At 36.6% G+C, this 12,276-nt stretch overlaps 1 protein-coding gene across 3 annotated transcripts in view; it reads left to right on the top strand.

Moving 5' to 3' along the window:
• The window catches only part of LOC128015714 (gamma-aminobutyric acid receptor subunit beta-3-like), a 61,917-nt gene that overhangs the window by 27,774 nt on the left and 21,867 nt on the right, over positions 1-12,276 (top strand). The window lies entirely within an intron of this gene.

Here is a 12,276-nt window from a genome sequence, read left to right on the forward strand (position 1 = left end):
CAACGCTTAGTCTTATCAGGTATGTGAATTATTCACTATAGCTAGGGGTGCACATAAGTGGTACACAGGTGCACATGCGCTACCAAAATAAACAATGCGCTGTGTAAATATGTTCAGACCACTCATTTGCATACCGACATGGTTGCATTGCAAAACCTGGCAACGCATAGACTTACTTTCCGACAACGCCAAAAAAAAGCTTGCTGATTTTAAGTTTGAAAATGATGAAAATTTATATTGAAAGTAAATATAAGCATTTTTTTTAAGTTTACTAATTTTTTTATTTTGTTTAATACTCCCTTTTTATTTTAAAATATAACAATATCCCACTTTAATATTTTGTTTATTATGTTATTTATAAAAGTGCAATAATATTATTACTATTATTTTTATTAATAGTTATGTTTAATGGGTCACACTATGTGCAGTGTAATGACCAAACCAAATCTTCAGGTGCTCTTTTGAGAACCAGGCTGAAGAACTTATGTGCACCCCTGACTATAGCCCCATTCAGCGTTAGTTCTCCCGTGGTGTAAAACTTATCCTGTCAGCATGAAATATTAACTAAATTTGTTGCTGAAATCAACAGTGCTGCAGACATTAGCCCGGTTGATGAGGTTAGCCATATGACTGAACTTAGAGCGCTTTTGCACGGAAAGTCTAATGGGAAGGTAATCAAGCAGATACTAACAGGATTTTCCCGCCTAAGAATTCTGTTTGCTCTTTACAGATTAGTTATTTTTGTACAATGGATTAGCTTTCTTTAGATGTACAAATTAGGATTACTTGGCCCGTATTGTTGATAGCAGTGATCCAGGCAGGACGAGGACAAAGATGTGTGTATGTGTGTGTGGCAGGAGTTAGTTCAGCTCAGCAAAGCTCAATGCATCCCAGCACAGTGGGGATATCAGGGGAACCTTTGTGCACACTAGGGATTACAACAGTCAGTGTGATTATTATTCTGTGAGACAGTTAAGCATCCAGGGAGTGACAGGAATAGAGAACAATATGAAACATTACCAGTACAGGCAAATCTGTGCACGTCTGCACGCACACTCCGCCTGTGTATACATGACTGCTTACGCGGGCTGTATGGAATAGTTCATCCCTCTTGAGAATGTATTTGAAGTTATATGATTGAGTGCATGTTTGCTGGAGTGATATAGAAATGGCAAGAAAGGAAAAGAGTATCTTTGCATATATCATATGTGCATAAAAGTTGAATGTGAAAAAGGGAAATGGATTATAGATACACAAGCAGTCAAAAGTTTGGGATAATGATTTTTAAATGTTTTTGAAAGAAGTCTCTTATGCTCACCAAGGCAATTACAGTTTAAAAGAACTGTTTTCTATTTTAATAACGGTTCTTATTATCAATGTGGAAAAGAGTTACCGCTGCTGAATATTTTTTTGTGGAAACTGTGATACATTTTCAGGATTCTTTGATGAATGTTATTTATAATGTTACTTCATACCATTATAAAAGTCTTTACTTTCACATTTGAACAACTAAATGCATCCTTGTTGAATACAATTTTTTTTTATCTTACCCCCATATGGTAGTGTGTTCCATTTTCTAAAAAGGTTTTAAGTAGCACAACAGTTTTCAGCATTGATAATAATAAGAAATGTATCTTGAGCAACAAATCAGCATTTTAGAATGATTTCTGAAGGATCATGTGACACTGGCATAATGGCTGCTATGCCCTCACAGGAATAAATTACTTTTTAAACGTTTTTTAAAAGAAAACAATGTAATAACAATTGTAATAATATTTCACAATATCAATGATTTACCTTTTTTTATGAAATAATTGCAGCCTTAGCATAAAAAAAAATAAAATGTATTATTATTTCAGTCTTTTGATCGCTAGTGTGCATACAGGCAAGTATAATGTTGCTGTCCGTGGTGCTGAAATGCTCATGCATATTTTAGGTATTAGATTTGAGGGATTTTGGAGATGTTGAGGTATTGACATAGGCTAACTTAACAATTTGTTACAACTTTCATAAATTGTTAACCTTATCTAACACCGGCCCACAAAATAACACAAATCAAGACTAAAATTAATCCATTGTATAGATTAACTTCTTGTGATTAACAGATTAACTGTACAATATATGTTGTTGATGTCACATTACCATGTTTGCCAGAAGCTATTGTAATTTTAAAACCCTAAACTCAATTATGTTACTCTGACATTCATAGTCTGACATATTCATATTCAACAGGACCTTACACTGTCAATATGTCACATGAAGCAGCTTACATTTTGTGTTTGGTTAATTTCAACAACAGGCCCGTGAAGTGTTCAGTACAGAATCTCCTGTAAGTGTGGCTGACAACACAAAAGGCAATAGGAATTTCAGTTATTTAGAATTTCCTCGACCCCAGCTTGCCTCTAAAACATTGCTCTTCAACATTCCAGCTTTAATAGCTCTTTTTTTAATGTCAAGTCAGAGTTTTATTTTTTTTTCACATGTTTAAAGGTTTGAATGTGGAATGGTTGCATGTTGACTTATGCTGATATAATGATTTTAGTTTTCTTGTAATCTTCAGTGCAGACACAAATCATATAGTTTTAAAATATTTTTGGTTACAGCTGAATATACCTTAGAAGTTTTATTTGAAATTATAAGCAGTGACGCCATTTCATTTAATTTCTATTTGGGGTCGGTAAGATTTGATTTGATTTGAATTGAATTTTGAAAAAGAAAGTAATGTGACATACCCTGGTCACCCATATTTAGAATTCGTGCTCTGCATTTAACCCATCAAAAATGCACACACACAACAGTGAACACACACACCCGGAGCAGTGGGCAGCCATTTATGCTGCGGCCCTGGGGAGCAGTTGGGGGTTTGGTGCATTGCTCAAGGGCACCTACAGTAAGTCGTGGGATTGCCTGACTGAGACTCAAACCCACAACCCTAGGGTTAGGAGTCAAACTCCCTAACCATTAGGCCATCACTTACCCACAATTCAAATTTTGAAATTAAGTTAAAGCTGCGGTAGGGAACTTTTGACGCTCTAGCAGTTAATAAACAGAACTGTTTGCGTCTTGCGGAAGAACATCGTAGCCGGAACTACTTCTCTCTGTTTATGTCTATGAAGAATCACAAAGGTACTGGATTACTCCGCTGCGGTACCCCCGAAGCAATCTAAAATAGTCCGAATATAAACACTTATTATAGGTGCACCCTAGTGATTCAGGACAAGCCAAAAACACGGTTTGGAAAATGGATTCATGGTGTACTCGCTTATAATATACATTTTTCTACATTTTGAACACAAACAAAGTTACGGACCGCAGCTCTGATTGGTTATTTTTTACCGGGAGCGATGGAGTTTCTGCAAATGACAATAGGACCACTGGGAGGAGCCAGAGGAGCTTGATTTTTTTCACAGATTATCTGTCTCATATTCTACTGTCAGGACATAATGACAGGTTTAATAAATATGTAAAAAATATTTTTTAACAAAAGTTCCCTACAGCACCTTTAAGAAAATAAAAAAAGAAAGTCTTACAAGGATGCATTAAATTGATCAAAAGTCACAGTAAAGAGAGTTACAATGTTACAAAAAATTTTATTTCACATAACTAACCACACTAAACAAATCTTGGCCCCCTTGGAGTCAGGTGTCAACATTTCTCTTGTCTGTTTCACAAAACAGAAAGGAGTAAATGATACTCAAATGTTGACATTTAGACCCCCCAGGTAATTGTATGTGATGTGTGTGATAGATTGATAGAGGTAATATAGTGACAGAATTGCCCAACTGCCTCATACAGCCATGATTATTCCAACCAGTTAACTCTTGCCATTAGCCAGTGAGTAACAGAAAAACATGTCCTGATTGACTGACAGATCCACGGCTTTTCATACACCCCTGTTGACTGTGACAAGGCCTGATTGTGTGGCATAGTGTATAAATAGCCGGCTGCCATGGCAATAAGCTTCACTCTTGCAGTGTGTCAGGTGGGCCGGCTGTGTATGCGCATGTGTGTGTCAAACGTTAAAATTGTGTTACCTCATTAGCTAGACTGAGTTGCCAAATCAAGATTTAAGTTTGTGCATGTGTTAATGAAAACAAGAAGAAGGGAATTAATGAGTGGATGTTATTCAGATGTCTTGCCGTCACTTTATATGACAAAAGTAACAGTCCCTGAGGTTCTGTAGTGACATGGCTTTCCCCACAGCATTCAAGCACGCAGTCTGAGACAAGGCTGTTAAACTGAAATGCTTTCCAGATTTTTACCCCAGAGGCTTGTTTTTGCTGTTTTCCCAGGGTTTCCTCTGAAAATATTTATTGGTTTATTGGTAAAATCAAGTTTTTACTTTGCTCCTTCATTCCCGTGCTCCCTGTGTGAATCATGACAAACTTTAGATTTGTTCATGAAAATAATGATGTTTATTCTTAAAAACAAAGCTTTAAATTACAGCTGAAAAGATGTCTGTTAAAAATCTCTTGATCTGATAACAAACGTCTTTCAGATATCAGTTTTACTTACATTCAAAATCATAAACATAATAGACATCTATTTACACTCATGTAAATGCATATGTCAAATAGATATCTCCGTGATGTACGCGTGCTATCAGGGAGTGGATGTTAACTAATTTGAAGCTTTACTTGGTAAATTATTTGTTCTTTCAAAATATGTGTTGTTTGAGCTGAAAAGCTCTCTAAATCTTAATTATAGTGTTGGGGCTATTGTTTCAGTTATTGTTTTATGTAAACAGCACTTTTCTTCCTATTTCCCAGCTTTTCATGGTTGTAAAAATTGAAGGATTGGATGTAACCTTTCTCAAACAAGTTTGTTAAGCACTTCAGCCACACTAGTCACGTTTAACATGTATAATTTAAAGTCTTATTGTCATATTTAAATGTCTAGTAAAGTATTTTAAAGTATTTAGTCTGGTGCATTCCCTGTCCCTCTGTCAATGGAAATGCATAACCGTGAGCACAATCTTTGTTTGTTTGTTTTGACAATAGAGGGGCAAGTTGAAATTTTTTATAGCTGAACTTGTTTTGAACCTGGAACATTTTGGTCAAATCTCCTTACATGCCAGAGTAAAAAAATAAAAAATCATTATTGTAGGATTCAGCTTGAAATGTGTTTCATGCACTCTCTAAGATCTGCTTATTATTGTTGTGCTCTTGATGTCAGTGCATGCAGCTGTATTCTGTCTTCAGACAGGAAGTGACAGGGCTGTTAAAGACTGAAAGCTCTCAAGCAGTCAGTGGGGTAAGCCCAGTGCCTAGAGTAAAAAGGATTTGCCTTGTGTACATTTTACTGTACCAGTGCCCCTCTCTCTCACTCAGCTGTTTTAAAATCAGGGAATGGGAATGTCATTACACACACAGAGGCGGGTTTTTTTTTCACTTACAGAATTGAGCTGCAGTGCAAGAATTATGGTATGAAGTATCCCATTCTAAGATATCTGTCAGCAAGATTACTTGGAAAAGGCAAAAAGTGTTGAAAATACAACACTATTCCATAAAAATGAATTCAATACAATTTGCATCTAACAGACCGTGCTGCTTACACAGGCTGTCTTGAGGAGGGCCCAGCACAGGCGGCATTAAATTACTCTGTCAAAATGTGCTGTTAGTAAGCTGAATATTTCTCAGAAATCAAAAGCATTCAGACAAAATCAATATACTACTGCTGTTCTGTGTTCAGTCAGGGGGGTGAATCTCACGAATCCTGTCAAGAGCATTTCTCAATCCCAATACTGTATATATATTACCCACAAAATTAAATATTGCTTTAAATGTACTCACCCTCAGGCCATCCAAGATGTAGATAATTTTGCTTCTTCATCTAAATTTTCTTTTTTTAAACATTAGCATTATCCATGCTCACCAATAGATACTCTGCAGTGAATGGGTACCATCAGAATTAGAGTCCAAACAGCTGATAAAAACATCAAGCAAGCAATCCACATGAAGCCAGTACATCAGTTAATGTCTTTTTTAATACATTTTTCAGCAAGACATTTTATAGATACATTTAAGTTAAAATGCCTTTTACAGATAGCTTAGGATTTGCAGCTAGGATGTAATGCTAATCTTCTCCAAAGATGTTACAGAAACTCATCTACATCTTGGATGGCCTGTGGTTGATTATTTTTGGGTAACCTACTCCTTTAATCCTTTTTTTAAGATATAAGTATATGCATTTGTTATATATAGAGAATGTGACTTAGACATGCTTTCCTGAGATTCACATAGGAAAGACTCCGCAAATCACTATTATGCATACATTTAAAAGATTATAAAGTCTCTCTTTCTCTCTCTTCATATACTTTTAAGGGGCCTTCTCTGCCTTTAGATGCTTTCCTGACAACATCTGAAATCAGGGAAAATGTATAAATGCTACTGACGCACAGGACTGAAATTCTCATCTGTGCACAAGCACGAATGAAACATATTCAGTGTGATAGTACTGGATGGATTGGATACACAGCAGATGATCGCTCTGGCACAATGTGTGTGGCAAGTATAAGTGGTTGCCATGGAAACCAATATCATCTTTGGTCAGGATTCGAAGATGTTTGTGGTACTTACCCAGATGGAGAGGGAGGTGGGGGTGGCTTTATGAAATTACAGGTTTTTTATTTATTGATTTATTTATTTTTAAAAGCACGTGGTCCTGGAAGTCTAATTCTGTCAGCAAAACAATCCCATCATACCTGCTGCTTTCTGGTCAAGCTTTATATAGAATAAATAAATAAATCAGATGAATCCGTTGATCTGTGTTGGCGTATTATACAAAGAAAAAAAATTATGATCCATTTATGATGAATGCTAGTGGTTTCCTTTAATTTAATGCAGCCGTATCCTGACAGCTGAGTTTGGTCAAAGAGCTTTTAAAGTGGAAGTGAGAGAAAGAAAGGCACAGAAAGCAAAAAACTGGCTGGAAAGCCTCAGAAATGCACAAGGTATCGGCCCAGAGCTCAGCATGCCTGTGTGGGCGTTTTGCAGAGAGAGAACGTTGTCAAGGAGACCAGAATTATTAATATATTTAGTCTTTTGTTTGCTCTCACCCCCTTTATTTTTAGCCTTATAGTCAGCTTTGTGCCCTGTAATTGTTCAATCAGGCGTAATATCAGTGTATAGAAGTGTTAACTCTGAAGTTCACTAAGTGCCTATTATCTCCACCTTTAGGATAAATAGGTGTGCTTTGGGGACCATTTCCTTCCATCGAATGGCATGTGTCATATGACCTGAAGGCATGTTGCGGTCTAAGTGCCCTCTAACAGACTACGTGGATTGTAAGGTGAAGCCAGGGGTTCTCCACTTGAATTATAAATGTAACTGTGTGTTAAGAGGACTTTGCACTGTTTAAATCACCCCAAAATGTCCTAAATGTTGGAGAGTTTCAAGCTCCTGTTGAAAGTGTTATTAAGCGCAACAGACATAGGACGTTCACACACACAGAATCCACTGTAGAGCTTCTGGGCTTATCCCTGCAGAGCGCTAGCAGACAATGAAGAGGCCAAGCAACAAGATCACGCTGTGACATCAGCCACTTTGAACACGGTGTTAACTACAGCCTGTTGAGTCGCAGAGCTCTGGAGATGAGTGCCTCTCTCTGCTCTTAAGAATTCATCCGCTGTTACCAGGAGGATTTTTCTTTTTTTTCTTTCTGTGTGCTTTACAGTGGTTGTCTTTCTTCCATGCTGTTGTTTGCATGGGAGGAAGCACGTTGATGTCAGGAGGAAAATCAATATCATATGAAAGAAAACTGTCTGTACGACTGACCTGAACCTTGAGCTGCCAGATGTCATTTCTGAGCATTGGATGCAAGAGTCCAACACTTCTGGAGTTGAATGTAGTTTGAGCCATTAGGATTTTTTGTATTGTTTTATTCGCAATTTCAGTTCCTTTTTAAAGATTTGAACTTCATGATGGTTCCATTAACAATTACTTGAATGTATTAAATGTATAATTCACTCAAAAATGAAAATTCTGTCATAATTTATGCAGCATCACTGTGTATGGCATTTCTTCTTCTGTGGAACAGAACGGAAGATATTTTGACGAATTGTGGGAGGGTTTTTCCATACAATGAAAATCTGTGGGGTTTTTTTGGACCTATTTAACTCTTCATGTAAAAAAAAATCCTTGATGAAAAAAAAAAGAAAATTAAAGGGATAGTTCATCCAAAAATGAAAATTCCACCATGATTTACTCACCCATATATTATTTATTTTTCTTTAGACAAATACAATCAAGAGTTAATTTAAAAAGTTTCCTGGCTCTTCCAAGCTTATAGTGGCAGTGAATGGGAGTTTTTGAAGCTTAAAAAAGTGTGTCCATCCAACATAAAAAGTGCTCCACATGGCTGCGAGGGGTTAATAAAGAAGGCTTTCTGCCTTTATTAACCCCTGAATGCAATTTCTTCGGGGCTTAAAAATCTTGACCCCCTTATTCTTGTCATTATAAAGCTCGGAAGAGCCAGAATGTTTTTTTATTTTATTTATTTATTTATTTTTTTACATATAACTCTTTCAGATGAATACACACCTAGGATGGCTTGAGGGTGAGTAAATTATTGTATAATTTTCATTTTTGGGTGATCTATCCTTCCAAAAAAGTGTGGAATGACATGAGAGGAAATAATAACATAATTTTTATTTTGGGGGTAAACTATCCATTTAAGAAATAAATCAGTAGCATTACTTTCATTGATATTTATAAAACACCAATGACAAAATGCATATCTTTTCTCCATGTTTGTATATAAACAATCAGTTATTACACTGATTTAAGTCTCCTACTAAATGCTCTTGATTCACAATCCAGAACCAGTTCATAAGTCAACAGTTCTGTTATCGAATGTCTAAAATAACTAGCACATCCTAAAAATGTAAAAATTCTTGAGTGCACTAGCAAAGTTAATTTCATGTATTTATGGCCCATTAGATTTACCAGTCAGAACTGAACATTAAGCTAGGAAAAAGTGTTTTAAAATAGACAAAATTACATGCTTCATCTTTAAATGTAATAGGTGTAACATTTATTTGCTTATTTATAGACACAAAAACAACTTTTAATAAAATCTCACAAATTAGATACTTATACTATGGATCAGGGAAATTTTTATGCTGACACACACTGCACAGATGAATCTCTCTTACTGCTGTTATTCTGGTATTCCCAGTAGATGTGGTGGTGGTGGTAAGTTGATGTAAATGCTGTCTGACTGGCATGCTGAAAGCTTGTCTTTGTATGAGAGCACACGCTTCTCACCCAGCTGATGACACCATCACCTCACCCTTCCAGAAGGTCTCATGTAATGACAGAATTTTATTTCCCTTTTATATGATTGATCCTCATCCACACATGTTTGGATATTCAGTATTATGTATGGTGTAAATATGGTGAAAAATGTCATCTCTATGCCATAAGTGGCTCCAGATAGTGTATATAAATAGTAATAACAATAATTTTATAAAGATTTATTAAAAACTATCATAAATTAAATAATTCTTAAATTGTATTTGATGCAATCTCATTTATTGACAGGATTTTTCTTTCCTTTACTTTGATTTATCCTAGCAAAAACTGAGTGGTTCCAAATTGTATATAATAATAATAATAATAACAACTTACAATTTGTATTTTATTCTATAAAGTCACTCACAGCATTATTATTATTCGTATTATTATACAATAAAAATACATTTATGGTAATTAATTTATAATTATTTTTTCTAGCCTAGTTCCCACAAATCTTAAAAAAAACTAATTTGCTTGTAACAGGAGTAAATCCATGCTCCAGTTCTGTTATTGGTTCCCATGTGTCTGATATCAGTCCCTACATTAATAGATTGACACTTTCAGATTTGAAATAATGTCTCTCTGTTTGTTTCTCTTGCATTTCATCAGTTATTTCTATCGGTGGCACAGGTGAAGTGGTGTATATGACAGAGTGCGGTGTCACTTTATCGTAGGGAAGCCCTCTCAGTGGAGAACAACAACAGTGATTTAACCCTCAGATGAATCAAGCAGCAATCTAAGATTTTTACCTCTATTTTTAGCTATTTTCTCCTTGCAGCTTGAATAAACTGAACTATAACATTTTGCCTGGAATTGAATGATTGATGCATTTCCTTATGTTTTGTGTGACCACTGCAACACAGTTCCCCAGATACCAAAAGTATCAAATCGCTCAGCTGTCACGACAGCATCTGTTTACTCCATTATTAAACCGACATGTAAGTGACACTGGTTTTCACAGTTTTCAGAGCACTTCTGGCTTCGCTGGTTTGTCTGGATCACGGTAATAGCTTTGGGTAATAGCACTGAATCACTGAGCTCACACAGTGAGGACCCAGGGAACTCACCATAACAAGAGCCTCAAGACACCTCGCTGCAGAACATGCTTATATACTAACACATTTAAAGAAACAGCCATGGAGACAAAGAGACAGAAAGTCAAAGATGGAGAGATAAGACTAACATCCACACTTTGGCATTTACGCATCTAGTACATTCATGAGCCTCGCCCCATGCCCTTTTTTAATCAGACTTTGTACAGAACAATAGTGTCCTACACACACATGATGGGTCGTGGTGTTTTAGGTCACCACATACTTCAGAGGGAAGCCGCCAGTTTGTAGCCTGAGGATCAGACATTCAGCAAGACATTCAGACATTCAGCATTCAGAGGAGTCCTTTTACCAAGTCTTAAAACATTCCAAAAAAGCAGATTTGAACAAAGTAAAGGTCAACTGTTTATTTGCTTTATTTTTGGAATTATTGTTATTATTTTACCATCAGTTCAAGCCGAAAGGGGAACAGAGTCGCATGACAGCTGCAGTGATGAAGCTTGTAATGTGTTTGCAGTACACAAGCCATGGACGGTTCAGACAGCTGACTCCACTGTGTGACCGTCTCTCTCTCTCTCTCTCTCTCTTTCTCTCTCACACACACACACACACGACGCACACAACTCTGCATTTGAACATTCAATAACAAATACTTAAAACTAATTACAAACATTTAATATTATCAATGTTGAAAACAGCTATTTTTTTTTTTTTATTAATAGAAGTTCAAAAGAACAGCACACTTGCTGAATAAAATTATTACGGTAATTGCTTTTGAAAAACATAACACTGACCCAAAACTTTTGAATGGTGTATATAAACAAATACTGTTTGTTGTCAATTGTATCACTTTTCAAATGAAAATTATTTCATAATTTACTCACACTGTTCCACAGTTGAATGACTTTCTTCCTGTAGAACACACGCAAAAGGAAAAAGAGATTGTGGTGAAGATTTTTTAAACATAGACTCTTATTGCATGGACAAAAGGGGGAAACAAATGTGTTTCAAAAGAAGAAAAAGTCATACAGGTTTGGGGGTGAGTAAATGATGACAGAATGTTCATTTTTGGGTGAACCATCCCTTTGAAAGCTACTGATTGTGTTAACACTACCCAACACTGACTGGGATATCAAGCATTTTTAATTCTAATTAGCATCTACACTTTTGATAGGGTATCATGTATTGTGAGAAAGAGTAGCATCCATCAGTGTCATTTAGGGGGTTCATTAAAACAAAACCCTTACCAAAAGGGATGAATGGAGAAGGGGGAAAATAATACGAAGGAAGAAGGACAGGGGTAAAAAGAATTGAAGACTGAGAAAGTGCAGGGATCACAGACATTAGTAATCATAAAGACGGTGTCCCTGTCATGTCGTTCCCCCCTCATCTCCTTAGCTAATGAGCTCCACTTACACGCTCTCTTGCACAGCCTCTGCTTCCACAGATCTGCTAGCACTCTCTGAAGTCAGCCTCAGGGGCCTAAGCCCGTTCTAACATATGTTTGTAAGTGAATTACTTCTTATTACATCAACAGGTTGTGCGCATTGTGGGGGACAGCATGCCAGGTCTTCATTTTACCCAGGAGTACCTAATATACTGTAGCAGTTCAGCAGAAACACAAACTACACACATTTGTGCTTCCTACTGGATTTCAACCAGGTTCAGCTCTGGCCCAGAGGACAAATAGGGTCCATGAATTTCGTGATTCCAGCCCTTTTAGAAATTCATTGATTCTCAGAGATGGCCCAAATATAAGGCCTATCATGCCAATCCTTTAGTTTGATTGAATTTCTATACAGTGAATTGCTGAGGTCATATAGTATAGCTCTGCAAGCTGATGTCGAGTGGACTACTGAGACTATGGTGGTGTAATGGAAATCTACAGTCAGTCCAGCGCATACCAGACTGCCTCACGGAGATGGTCA

The sequence above is a fragment of the Carassius gibelio genome, chromosome A6 (assembly GCF_023724105.1).
Source record: "Carassius gibelio isolate Cgi1373 ecotype wild population from Czech Republic chromosome A6, carGib1.2-hapl.c, whole genome shotgun sequence".
Taxonomy (NCBI): Eukaryota; Metazoa; Chordata; class Actinopteri; order Cypriniformes; family Cyprinidae; genus Carassius; species Carassius gibelio.